The 13,036-nt window shown below is 67.9% G+C and overlaps 1 protein-coding gene and 1 long non-coding RNA gene across 2 annotated transcripts in view; one reads left to right on the top strand and one right to left on the bottom strand.

Annotated features, from left to right (window-relative positions):
• The window catches only part of LOC102988427 (uncharacterized), a 12,184-nt gene extending 1,038 nt beyond the window's left edge, over positions 1-11,146 (bottom strand). Inside the window, exon 1 of the long non-coding RNA XR_448025.3 lies at positions 11,092-11,146. This is a non-coding gene — a long non-coding RNA (uncharacterized lncRNA). The remainder of the gene's footprint in view (positions 1-11,091) is intronic.
• The window catches only part of PLCH2 (phospholipase C eta 2), a 69,930-nt gene that overhangs the window by 28,586 nt on the left and 28,308 nt on the right, over positions 1-13,036 (top strand). The gene's annotated exons all lie outside the window — the stretch shown is intronic.

Raw genomic sequence — 13,036 nt, 5'->3', positions numbered from 1 at the left:
CGTTCACACCCCCCACCTCCCGGATCTGTGTTCACACCCCCCCACCCCTCCTCGGCCCCTTTGTGCCCTGAGCTGGGTCCTGGGCCGAGAGCCCTGCTCGCTGTGGTGGGCGCGGCCCAGCCAATACCCCCGCCCCGCCCCCGCCCCAGCGCTGCCTGGAGGCAGAGGCTGCTTCTGCTTTGCTCATCGCTCCCTGTCCCCAAGCGCAATGCCTGGCACACAGCAGGTGCCTAATTAACGCTGGCTGTCAGCTGGGGGACGGGCAGTGCACTAGGTGGGAGGGATAGGGGCAAGGGAAGATGGCCCAGGGGCACACAGGTGGCCGAACCTGGCCTGGGATGGTGGGTGCATGCTGCCTGCACCCCCTCTGGCCTGGGAACGCGTGCAAGGCCTGCGAGCCTGGTAGCCAAAAGCAGGGCTTTGCATGCACGTGCTTCTAATTTCAAGGATGTTTATTATATTTTTAATCGATGCAAGCGGCCAAGTGGCTTCCTGTCCCCATGCCTGGGTGGCACACGGGCACCAAGATGGTGCAGCACAGGCTGGCGAGGCTGAAGGGGACGCCCAGGTGCTGGGGGCCTGGCCTGGCCTGCCACGGGGCAAGTGGCGGGCAACTCCGCACAGACCCTGCTGGGGGTGTTGGGGGTTGCCCCGGGTGGGCCGGGCCAGCGACGATGTGGCCGCGTTTGGCCCGGCATCCGGCCCCTGTCTTGGTGCCAGGCTGGCCGTGGCTCTGCCCGGCATGCATGCGGGCACGGAATCTAGGTCAGGCTGGTGCAGGTGGGCCGGGAGGCGAGGGCAGTGCCGGCTCCCACGGGCTCTGTCCAGTGACTGGGCCGCGGCAGCCCGGGGCTGGGCGCTGACCCGGTGACCCGGCCGGACCCCCGGCTGATCAGGGCTTGAGGTTATCCTGAGGGGGCGCGGGGGGAGGCGCGTGGATGCGCTGTGGCTGCAGGTACCACTGTCCGAGCGCGGACCGGGCCCCTGGGCAGCTGGGGGCCTGGGCACGAGGGTGTGGCCTCGGCCATTCAGGCAGAGCCTTCTGGAAGCTCTCCTCCCTCCCGCCGTCCGTGGCCTCCTCTCCCTGCCAGCCCATCGCCGCCCTGGATGGCCCCACCCTTCTTGCGTCCTCCCACGGTTCGTCTGTGGCCCCGGGGCTCTGGCCAGATGAGGGCCTCGGCTCCCCTCCTGCCCCAGCAGCCCTTGAGGACGCTGTGGGGATGAGGATCTCCCCGGCCGGTGGGACTCCACCGCCCCTGGTGCCCCCTGAATCCAACCATTCCGGGCTGTCGTTTCCACTTTGTTTCGTTCTTCTGCCTGGGAGTGTGGCGAAGGCGGTCCCTTCGAAGTGTCTGCTGGCTCCACCAGGCTTGGGGGACCGGGAGACAGGAGCATGCCCGTGTTGGGGGCTGGCACGGGGGTGCCGGGGGCAGTGGGGGTGCCAGGCCCAGAGCGGCACCCTTCCCACCCGGGGCCTCTGCATCGGGGGTCTCCTGGGCTATTCACCCCGCACCCCAAGTTTCTGGGTTCCTCAGGTCCCACTTTCTCGGGGCATCTTCTCAGATGCCGCTCCCTTGGTTTGCGCAGGCTGCACACCTCCCTGCTACTTTACACTCCAGCCGGCCCCCTCCATCTCCCCCAGCGACCTGTGGTCACTCTGGGCAGCTGTGGTCGATCTGGGCAGCTGTGGGCGGGCTGGCTCCCCCGGGTCTGTGACCGCAACCTCAGGCCCGAGCCCTGGACTCAGCTCATCACGGGAGTGACCCCATGGGCGCCTCCGGGCCTGGGGGAGCAGGGACTCTTCATATGGGGGACATCGCGGGGCCCAGACAGAGGGGCTGTCCCCTGCCTGGTCCCCGTGTGCCACTTGCTTCTCCCTCCCCAGCTGCTTCCCGAGGCAGGATGTTGCTCAGCCCGTACTGGCGTGTTGAGTGTGTGTCTCAGGTGGTGGGGTGGGTCCGGCCACCCACGAGGGCCTCCCGAGCGGCTCAGTCCCTTAACAGAAGCCTTACCATTTATAGAGCTCTTAAACCAACCAAGAAAGCGACACTAAATTGGCTTCAGGGTTGAATAATTAATAAAACTTCTCCTGCGTGGCTGCCGGGCCCTGTGTCTCTCCCAACAGCGGGGCCGTCAGTACTGTGTCGTCACCCAAGCGGCCGCCTTTCCATCTTTAAACAAGCGCTCGACTCTTTGGAGAGGTGGCTAAGATGTGCCGCGTGCCGGCTGGGGTGGGCCGCGGTGCCCACACTTGAGGTGGCAGGAGGGGCCAGTGTGACCTTTGGGGTGACCCAACTGGGAGGGGAGCTGCCTGGGGTCAGGGCCTGGATCCTGGTCTCGGCTCTGCCTCTGCCTGGCTGTGAACCCCGGGCAAGACCCCTCTGTTCAGTTTTCCTTTTGGAAAAGCGGAGAGGTTGGACCCGGTGGCCTCTGGGGCCCCTTCTAACTGGGACATTCTGAAGAAGCAGCCTTGGAGAAGCAGAATCAGGGACCGGCCGGGGCCCCTCTGCTGTGCACGGGTTCCGCGTTGCTGGTGGGTCCTCGGCAGAGCTCTGCCTGCAACTGGGCTGCAGCCTCAAATCAGTTTCTTGAGCGGGTCGTGGGGAAGCGTTTCCTTGGAGATTTACGTAGGACGGAAGTCGGAAGCCGGAAGCCGAAATCCGAGGTGCCCCGTGGAGGTTTCTGAGGGCGTACGTCTGCTTTTACTCCGCTGGTGGGAAGGTGATCGCTCACGGCCTCTTGCTCCTGGGGGCCGTCAGCGGCTGCTGCCACCCGGGCACGGGTCAGGGCCGCGCTCTTCGCACAGCGGCCCCCCGCAAAGTGGGCATTGCCCTTGGACCTTTGGCGCAAGATGGCCTGGCCCCGGCTGGTACCCCACCAGGTGCCCACTGATCCGCACTGCCCTCCAGACCTTCTTCCGTGGCCTCAGGTGGGGCTCCAGGCTGGCCACCCCCTCAGAACTGCTGGACCTTCCTCGGTTACAGACACGGACACTGAGGGCAGAGGGCGGTGAACTCCACGTGTCACGTGGAGGCTGACCCAGGCTGTGCACGGAGGCGCCCCTACGAGTCTCTGGGCACACGCACGTGCACACACACAGGCCCTTGCGGCCCCGCCAAGGCAGGAGAGGCCCTGGCCTGGTCACGGCCCACGTCTCCAGCCTCGCCCTGGGACAGGGGCTGGCTAATGGTTTTTTCTGGAGATCAGAGGTGTAGGAGTTTTTCCTGCAGGGCCACAAGAGAGGGGCTGCGTTATACCCTTCAAGTAAATGGTGAAACCCTAAGTGGAAAGTGGGTTTCAGGCTGTGGCAGGGCACTGGCGGGCCACGGAAATCGGGGACCCAGGTTCTGCCCCCTGAGACCCTGGGCTGCCCCTGCCCTTCTTGGGCACGCGTGGGGAGCATCAGGGCCAGGTCTGGGCGGGGCAGCCCAGGGCCGGGAGGAGGGGAGGGCTCGGCAGGGTCCCCACGCGGCCCCGGTTGTTGGGAGCAGACAGTGAGCGGCTGCCCCCCTTTGCAGAGCCTGGCCCCGGGAGCACGTGTGCAGTGCTCCCATTGTTCAGGCAAGAAAACTGAGGTGACACATGAGGCTTGCCCACTTACAGGCCCGGCCGGGAACCCAGGGCTCTGGGTCCCAAGGTCCAGGCTGGCCTCCACGTCTTAGGGCACAGTCTCCTCCCGGCAGTGCTTGGGTGGACCCAGCTGGAGCTCACGGCCAGGTCCAGCCTCAGACTGGCCCCTGTCCGGACACAGCGCTTTAGACCTGGAACGCAGGGACCCCGTCCCAGAGAGGGGGTAGAGGGACAACTGCTGTAGGCTCAATCCTCCTCCGCTGTTTTGACCTGTGAGGCCACACCCACTGCCCCTGCCCTGGGTGTCCAGGCCTGGGCTCTGTCACCAGGGCTGGGGAAGCCCCGGCCCTGGATGTGACCCCAGACCTGAGCAAGGCCCTGTGCCCCGCAGTCAGGCAGGTTTATGCAGCCGGGCCTGGTCCCGAAGCAGGGGTGCCGGGAGGGAGGCAGCTCAGGCTGTAGAAGGGCAGTGCACCCGGCCGGGGACAGGAGTGGGGCTCAAGGGCACACGGCGCCCACCCCAGCGAGAGGGGCTCAGGCAGCGGCCCCGCGCCCGCTCCCCATCACCTGTGTATTCCGGTCCCCTTCCTCAAACGAGAAGGAAATTAAACTCCTGGGGGCCGGCAGGCCCTTCCTCCCACACACTGCTAGCCAGGCCAAAGGCTCTCAAAGGCGGAATTTTGCTTAAATGCCCAGAAAGGAGATTTAGGAGATCAGAATCTTAAGCAAACTAACGTGTGCCGCAGGCGGCTTTTAATCACCGCCTTTAATCGCAGGCCCAGGTAACGGAAATCATCTCGCTGGGCTGCGAGCGGTGGGCGGGGCTGGCGACACCGATGGATTATTCGTTAGAACCTGAACCTGAGTTTCATCCGACTTCCTCGCAGGGTGGGGCTCAGGGGCCTTTGGTCCACTCCAGGGAGACGAGGCTGGGCCGGCCAGAGCCCCCTCCCCCGGGGACCCTGCGGTCCGCACGCCCTCCCGCACATTCTCTCTCTCGGGTCTGGCTTTGGTTTTGCCTCTCATCTCCTGTCCCTTGGTCCCCTCTCTCCCTGCCTCGGTTCCTCCTCTTCTGAGAGTTTGGGGCTGCTGGGCCTTTCCCAGAGGGGACCGGAGTCACCATCCCAGGTGTGCGCTGCTGGACCGCCCCTCCCCGCTTCGCTCCCTGGCCTCTGCTCGGCTCTTGCACATTTGCACTTGGTGCCACTGCTTGGACTGACTGGACCCCTGTCCTTGGCTTCAGCCGTAGGACCCCCTCCTGCTGCCACCAGCGGGAACTTCAGTCAGACTTGGTACCCGAGGGAGGGCGCTGCCCCTCCCTCCCGTGGTCGCTGCCAGCCCTGCGGACCCTGGCTGTGCCGAGCAAACACGTGACCAGCGTGGACACGGGAGGGTCACGGTGTCAGGTCACGAGGGCAGGTCCCCAGAGCCCGGGCGGTGGCCAGTCTGGCCCAAGGGCCAGGTCTCCAGGAGGGGCGGCCAAGGGGGGACGGCTGCCCCTCTAAGGGAGCTGGGCGCTGGGCCCTGGGCCTTCCCTGGGTGGGATCCAGTGTGGTGACGGTGACAGCTGACATGCTCCCATCGGCACCTGGGTGCCTTGCCTGGCAAGAGGCAGTCGCCCCTTGGAAGGCGGCAACGCAGAGAGCCCTGATGCTTGCCTGCCCGTCCCCAGACCAGGCTCCCCATTCCCTGTAAACCTCCCCAGGCCACCCACTGGGCTGTGGGTCAGCCCTGACAGACGGGGCTTCGGGCAGAGGCGGCAGCTTTCCAAACAGCCCCCGAGGAACAGAAATCTCTTTTGTTGATGTAGGAAATGTAATTTCCCTCAGATGCTGGATGCAGCAGGTCAAACCAGAGCACAGCGGGGGGGAGGCAGGCTTTGCTGGGGATCGGGACCAGGTGGGGGCTGCTCGGCACTTGCCCTCCTGAGCCTCTGACCCCGGCTTCGCTCCCAGCAGGACCCCTCCGGGCGGCGCGCAGAGGCGGGCGTGGGGGGCTGTTCTCCGGTACCCCCGGCAGCCCCTCCACCTCCCAGCCCCCCCAGGCCTCTGCAGGACCCTCGCTGGGGGTGCGTGGAAGGCAGGGAGGGAGCACAGGAGCGATCTGGATGCCCAGGGGGCTGGGCTGTCACCAGGGGCCCTGGGACCCCCACTGTTGTCATGCTGTACACCCCCCACCAGGACAGCCAGTGAAATGTCACCCTAGCCACCTCTGGAGCGCCGAGCCTTCGTGGGGGCCCCCTGGGGGGTGGGGTGACTTGTCCTGGATCCAGCCCATGGGCCTGGGAGGAGGCTCTGTGCAGTGACTTGAGGGGATGCCAGCTGGGGGACATTTGGCTCCTGGGGGGAGGCAAGCGTCTACCCGCTCCGGTAGGGGGGCCAACCTGGAGGATGGGAGGGAGGCCAGGAACAGCCGGGGGTGGTGGGCAGAGCCCGCGCTGGAGGAGCGCACAGCACCCCCCCCACCCCATGCGCCTGCCTCTGTCCGCGCCCCCGCCCCCACTCCCAGCCCGACACGTGCCCCGCGTGCACCATTCCACCCTCTGTGCTTCCCAGCCTGTCAGCGGCAGTGGCAGCGAAGGGTTAAGGCAGGCGGGGATCCCGCGGGAGGGGCGGTCCCGGCAGCAGGGGCCGGGCGCGGGCAGCCGTTGATCGGGCATGGGCACGCGAGGGGTGCCCAGCTTGGACACGGGGACACGCGGGGCCAGCACGCTGCCTGGGGACCCCTCAGGCTGTGCCGGTGGCAGCCGGGGTGGAGCCTGCGGGCCATGGCAGTGCCCGGGGAACCTGGCGGGCTCAGCCGGGACCAAGGTAAGGCGGACAGGAGGGGCTCAAGGAAGAAGGCTGTGATCGGCCCTCTGGGGAGCCCAGGACCAGGTGCTGAGCTGCCCATCGGTGACCCACCGACCCCACGTGGGCAGCGCCTGACGCCCCCGACCGGGGACCTCTCCGACGACCCCATTCGCACCAACACCCGCACACTTCTCCCCGCCCCCGGCCCCCGGCCCCCACCCCCCACGTCATATCCCGACCTGTGCTGGCACCACTCTGAAGCGCGGTGACAACCCTGATGGACAGCAGGAGGTGCCCCGTCAGAGCCGACACAGCCCCCGACCGCCACCCTGCCCCCTACGGACTTCGGCCTTCTTGGGGGTCAGATCTGGGTGTCCTGGCCTGTGGGACCCAGGGGCCAAGCCTGTTCACGCCGTCCCCATCCAGGGCCGTGGAGGCAGCCCGAGCCTCTGTCAGCACCATGGACGGGGCAGCGGCAGCCTCAGCCTGAGGGACCTGCCCTTGTTTGCTGAACCCTGGCACCTGTGTGGGCAAGTGCTTGCTCGAATCTGTCACGCCGTCTTGATCTGGGGGCCAGGGCACTGCTCCGGGCCGACGGCACAGATCAGCAGGGCTGGCAGAAGCCCTCTGAGGCTGCCCGGAGCTGCCCGGCACCGAGGAGCTTGCATGTAGAGGGACCGGGCGCTTGGTGTCGGGGCCCGTCCTGCAGGGACAGGATGGGGCAGAGCTTCTCCAGAGAGGGTCTCTGTCTGTCCCCAGTGCAGCACTTGCTCCGGACCAAGGGTGGGAATGGCAGGGAGGGAAGCGGGGCCAGCGCCACGGCTGCAGCAGGAGTTACTCGGGCTGGAGAGCAGAAGAATTTCCTGATTAAGGGCTGGGATTCCAAGGACAATAGGAGCTGCCTTCTGGTGATTTGTCCGGATCCTGGTGGTTCTGGACCCGATTTGTTCTGCCCTGATTGGCATGGACACGGGGGAGGGCCTGGGGAGCCTTGGAAAGCATGTGTAGCAGGCAGGGGCATTACTGCCGGGCGGACTGAGGATGTGTCCCCGCCGGTGCCTCTCGTGAGCTGTGTGACCTCAAGCAAGGCACTGACCCTCTCTGAGCCTCTCATGGAGGAGAGGGACAGCATGGGGTTGCCTTCATAGGGTGGCCTTGAGAAGAGTGCGCCTGGCCCGTGTGGCTGTTCCAGGAATGCCTGTCCCCTCCTGCCTCCCGAGATGAGTTGCCCTTTATGAATGGAGGACGGTGTGGAGGGTGTAGACGGGGCTGGTGGTGCAGACGTTCTCAGCTTGGCCGGGTGCTCAGGCCACCCCCGGTGCGCCCACTCCCTGACCGCAGCCTCCAGCGCAGGGCAGGGTTCCCATGGGTGGGTGGTCCCTGGGGAGGGCCTGGCCCAGCACGTTCCTGCCAATCTGGCCTGCAGAGAACTCTGTGGAATCAACAGTCCTGGGCCGGCCTGGCCTCGTTCAGAACCGCTGGGTGCAGGATGCCTGCTTGAAGACGGTGCAGGAATGGCTGCTGCCATGGGGCCCCAGGGCCCCAAGGTGCAGGTAGCCCCGACGTAGCCGGTGTCTTCCGCCACGAGGGAGCAGCCTGGGCCTGGGAGGCGGGCGGCAGCAGGACCCGCCGTGAGCCCACCTCCGTGCCCTGTCCTCTGGGCCGAGGGCTCGGCCAGCCTCGAGGGTGGCCATGTGCGGCGTGGCCCTTATCTTCTGGGACGGACGGCGTGCTGGGCCCCCCTCCCAGGGAGGGAGCAGTCTCAAACGTGCAGCTGAGGATGGAGCAGAGAGCTGGAGTCTCGGCTCCGGCCTCCAGCTGCACCGCTGATGAGCCGATGGCCGAGGTTTCGGCTCTCCCGTCACCTGTCTCCTGAACAGCCAGTGGTCCGGCCCCCACCGGGAAGCCCCCCTCTGCAGGGGCAGGGCGCGGGGCACGCGGGGCCCCTTCCTGTGCCGTGCCCGGGCCGGCTCCAGTTCTCTGAGAGCTGTCGGTGGAGGGGGGTTGAGGTGGGGGATGAGTAATCGGAAATGTCTGTTTCTTCCTGGGACTTTGCTTCCAGTTCGTGGGCTCCCGCGGGCCCGACCGACGTCCCCTGTGGGAAAGGCCGGTGGGCGTGGGCCTCCAGGTGGGGCAGCGGGTGCCCTCCCCAGGACAGGATGTTTCCGTGGCTCTGCGAGCTGTGGGGAGAGGAAGTCACCCACCTGGGCAGCCCTCGAGCAGGGTTTCCACACCCGCCGGGGCAGCGTGTGCGGAGGGTCCCAGGGCGGGGCCTCGTGTGCCAGCCGGTCAGCTGAGGGGACTGAGCTGCTTGGAGTCTGCCTGCTCAAGCCGCGCCAGAGCCCGTGGACCCTCAAGCTCAGAGTCCCAAGGCTGGGGAATTGCAGGCGTGGTGGCCCAGGAAGGCTCTGTCAGCAGGCGGGTCCTCGGGAGCCATGATGGAGCCACCGCTCAGGGACAGAGGGCCACCCTGTCCCGGGGGTCCCTCAGCCTACCCAGGTCTGGGGACCCACAGACAAGCCTCCAGGTGACTCAGGGCGGTCCTGATTTCACACTGAACGGGACCTGGCCTGGCCCAGGCCCCGGGCCCTGCCTCAGCCGAGCCGCGGCTTCCTTTGGAAGCGCTCCCTGGCGGTCAGGCCCCCGCGGTGGAGCTGACCGCGGGCTGGGTGCAGGCGGCTGCTCCTAGGCACCCTTCCCGGTCAGCGGTGTGCGTCCGGGGGCTTCATGGCGGGGAGTCAGGGTGAGACCCAGGCAGGTCCACCGGGCCCCTCGGGGCAGGACCCCTGGGGGCAGGACCCCCCGGGGCAGGACCGGGGGCAGGCAGCTGGCCCAGCCCCCAAGTGGGGTGGGGGGGGGCGTCCTGCACGAGATGTGGGACACTTGGAGGACCTGCCCGGTTCTGGAACCTCCCCTCTGTGCTGAGGCCCCAGGGCTCTCGCGGCAGCTGCCTCGGAGGTGGCTGGCCGCCCTGGCTGGGGGGCGTGGCCCGGCTGGGGGAAGGGCTCAGCCTTCTTCTGTTTCCCGGCTACCCCGTGGCTCTGCCCGGCGGCCGTCCAGCCCCACCGGCTGCTGCCCCGACTCCCCGCACGGGCCTGGGCGGGTGAGGGCTGGGGCGGGGCCGGCAGGCCAGTACCGCGAGGTCCCCTCCCCTGGAGCCGCCCCCCAGCTCCCCACAGACAGACCAGGTTCCATCTGGTGACTTTTCAGGGAAGTGCCCCCCCGCCCCCGGTGCCGCTGTGAGCCTCTCTCTCCCTCTGCAGCCACTCCCTGGGGCTCCCTGGGCCCCTCCCGATGTGGGCCGGCACCAGCCTCGGCCCCCCACCGCCTGCCCGCCCTCGCAGCCTCACCCAAGTGATGCCAGGGCAGGAGCCCCCAGAACACAGGCACCAGGGCAGCTTTGAGGGCAGGAGGCCGTGGACGGCTGCTAGCCGAGTCCTCTCCCGAAGGTCTGTCGGATGTGACTAATGCCGCCGCCGTAGCTGAGCGGGGGACCGCCAGGGCTGGGCCTGTCCCTGGCCAGTGCGAGGAGGCCCCGGCTCTGCTGGGTGGGCAGAGGAAGGCCAAACGTTGGGACCCCGCTGTGCTGGAGACCCCCCGGCCCCCCGTGGTGCTCAGACGGCTCCATGTCAGTGTGGGGGCCCACTGCAGGGGAAGGGGCTTCTCCAGGGGGCAGGTGCGGCCACTGGACACCCTCTGCCTCAGAGAGTGTCCTGTCCACCGGTGCCCGCTGCCACAGGAGGCTGGGACAGCTGTGGGCGGCTGTGACCATCACGAATGCTTCTGCTCCGTCACCCTCTGCTCCGTCACCCTCTGGCCTTCCCAGGGCTGATCCTGGAAGGAGCTCAGGCCACCGGCTGGAGGGGCAGGGGGGCAGGCTGCTGCCGTCCCCACCCAGGGCAGGGGCACCAGAGGCCTCTGTGGGCAGGTGGAAAGTGCAGGCCCAGCCTGGCTGGTCAGTCGCCTGCTGGATGGAGCGTGGCTGGCCACCAGTCTGTCCCCACTCTCTAGGACACTCTCTGTCCCCGACTCCCTGAGGTTTAGCGCACAGGCCCAGAGAGGGCGGGTGGCCAGAAGCAGCCCAAGGAGGCAGAGCAGAGCCTGGCCCGCTCACGCCCCGTCCCCCTCTGGCCCTCCTCACGGCCCAGCTGGGCGATACAGGGGGGCCAGGCCCCCGCCCACCGAACGCTCAACTCTCCCGCTGGAGGACTGAGCTGCCTGCCCCGTGGGGGGGGCCCTGCAGGAGGAAAAGGGCACATCCTGGTGACAGGGTGTCTCCCTCCCCGCCTGCTGCCCTGCCCCCCGAGCCCTCAGCTCTCCCCCAGGCTTGTCTGGGGCCAGGCCCAGGCCTTGCTGACCCGGCCAAAGGACCCTCCAGCTCCACCGCCGCGGTGCGGAGCCCTCGGGCCAGCCAGGGCTCCTGTGTCTCCCGGCCCGGAGCACAGCCACCCTGAGGTCTTGCCTGGGAAGGTGGGCTTGAAGGAGGCAGCTCACACTCCCTGATAAGATAAAAGTAGTTGGGGAGGAGACACCCAGACGTGCGGGGCGGGGCGTCCCGCTCCTCAGGCATTTAAATAATCCCGTCCCTCCCTCCTGGAGGCCCCGCCTCCTTCCCTTCTCCACCTGAGCACTGTCTGAGCGCCTACTGCGTGCTGAGCGGGGCCCCCCGTGCAGTGCGGGGGGAGGCTGGTGGGGGGCTGAGGACCCCGTGTGTCCCGCTGTTACTGACCATTCTGAGTAAAGTGGACACGGGGAGGGTCCACTGGAAGGTCCTTCAAGAAGGCAAAGAAGCTTCGGAGGAGGAAAGGGCTGGAAGCAGACAAGCAGGGAGGGCAGATGCTGGTTTGCCCCACGAAGGGCAAGCGAACAGGGTGTGCGCGCGTGCGTGCGTGTGTGCGTGTGTGTGCGCATGTGCATTGTGTGTGCGCGCGTGCGTGTGTGCGTGCGCATGTGCATTGTGTGCGCGTGCGTGTGTGTGTGCGCTCTCGCTGGGAAGCCTGTGGGCGTAATTTGCGAGTTTTGTTGGAAGATTAAATTGATTTCCCAGCCTTTCCTGGGGGAGAGGCGGAGATGCCGCTGCCACTGCCCCCTCGTTGCTGCCGCGTTAGGACAAGATCAGTCTCGGCCTTAAAAGCAAAATGAAGCCAGAGCTACCCGGCTTCTGACCGCGAGGGCGCTCCTTCCTTGCAGCCATGGCCGCCCGTGTCCCGCGGCCGGCCGCCGCCCTCCGTGGGGCTTGGGGCAGGAAGGAGCCAGGGGCTGGGGGCCGCCTTCTGACAGCTGGGGGACCTGCGGCAGGGGCCGAGCGAGGCCCGTCTGAGGCCTCCGCTTCCTGGCGGCTGCTGGGCTAGGCGTCCTGGGCGGCGCTTCTGCCGCAGGGCAGCGGCCGAGGCGAGGGGGGCCCCGGGCGCCTCTCCCCTGGGGGTCGTGTGGGGTCGAGGGTGCTGTGCTCTCTCCCCGCCTCGGGAGCTGGCCCTGCCCGTCCCGTCTGCCGGGCGCGTCTGCATGCCAGGCTCTGCGGCTGGAGGTGTCGGTGCTGCCTGGTGAGGCTGAGCCCGAGAAGGCTGAGCCCGAGAAGGTTGGACGGCCAGGCCAGACGCCGGCTCCCTGTCATCTCCTGGAGCTGGCTTGGTGGCCTGGGCCCTGTGCCCGCCCCCACTCGAGCGCCTGGTCCCGGCTGGTGCAGGGGCAGAGCCGGACAGGCCTGGGACGCCCCCTCCCTGGAGCGCACGGCGTGCAGGCGAATACACGTGGTCCTGTCAGCAGCCACGAGGCAGGGTGAGGAGGCTCGAAGGAGTCGCCCAGGGTCACAGGACAGGACCTGGGGAGGGGGGCACAGGGGAGGGCCCGGCACGCGGGACCCTCTGGGTGCGGGGTGGGTGTGATGATGGAGGGGCCTGGGGAGCTCCCCTCCCCGACGGAGCCTTCCTGCCCCTTCCTGACCTGGGTAGCTGGCCCCCAGCTGTCCTGGCCTGGGGGCGCAGGGGGTCCCAGGGCAGGGCAGGCCTCCCGGGTGGGCCTGTCGTTCAGGGTGGGACAGGTACGAGGGCCTGGAGGCCAGGTGCGCTGCTCCCTCCCATCTGAGCCCCACAGGGCCGGGCCGGGGCGGCGGGCTGGGCACCTGCAGCAGGTGTCGGGGCTCGAGCAGGGAGGCCCCTGACCGAGGGCGTGGACCACAGTTGGGGTCTGGGGCCTTGTGAGGAATGGCAGCCCACACCCCGGGGAGGGTGCGTGGGTCCCAGGCAGTGGGGGAGCACACCAGGTCACGGTGGGCTCCCCTGCCTTGTGGGGGTGGGGTGAACCCGGCCCGGGTGTGAAGGGCGCCCCAGGGCCCCATCTGTGGCCCCCGTTATGGGGCCGGGGGGGGCGCTAGGCCCTGCTCCCTCCAGGGTCGCCTGAGTCTGCTCTCAGGCAGCCCCCTGGGGGGCTGTTTCTCAGGCCTGGGGACCTGGGCGCCGAGTGTGACTCTGCGGGAGTGGGGGTCCCAGCTGGTGTTGCTGGCCTGGCACCTTTGGGGGGCTGCTGGGGGTGCGAGGCAGGGGTCCCACACCTCCTGGTTTGGGGGGCTGAGCCATGTGGGCTTGGGGCCTGTAGGGGGTTCACCTCGGCTTGGCAATTACTGGGGACGTGGCCTTTGCACCCAGGGTGCCCGGCTGCACCATGCGGGTGACACA

Source organism: Physeter macrocephalus, chromosome 3 (genome assembly GCF_002837175.3).
Source record: "Physeter macrocephalus isolate SW-GA chromosome 3, ASM283717v5, whole genome shotgun sequence".
Taxonomy (NCBI): Eukaryota; Metazoa; Chordata; class Mammalia; order Artiodactyla; family Physeteridae; genus Physeter; species Physeter macrocephalus.
The sequence above is the reverse complement of the archived record's forward strand: the minus strand, read 5'-3'. Positions and strand labels throughout refer to the sequence as shown.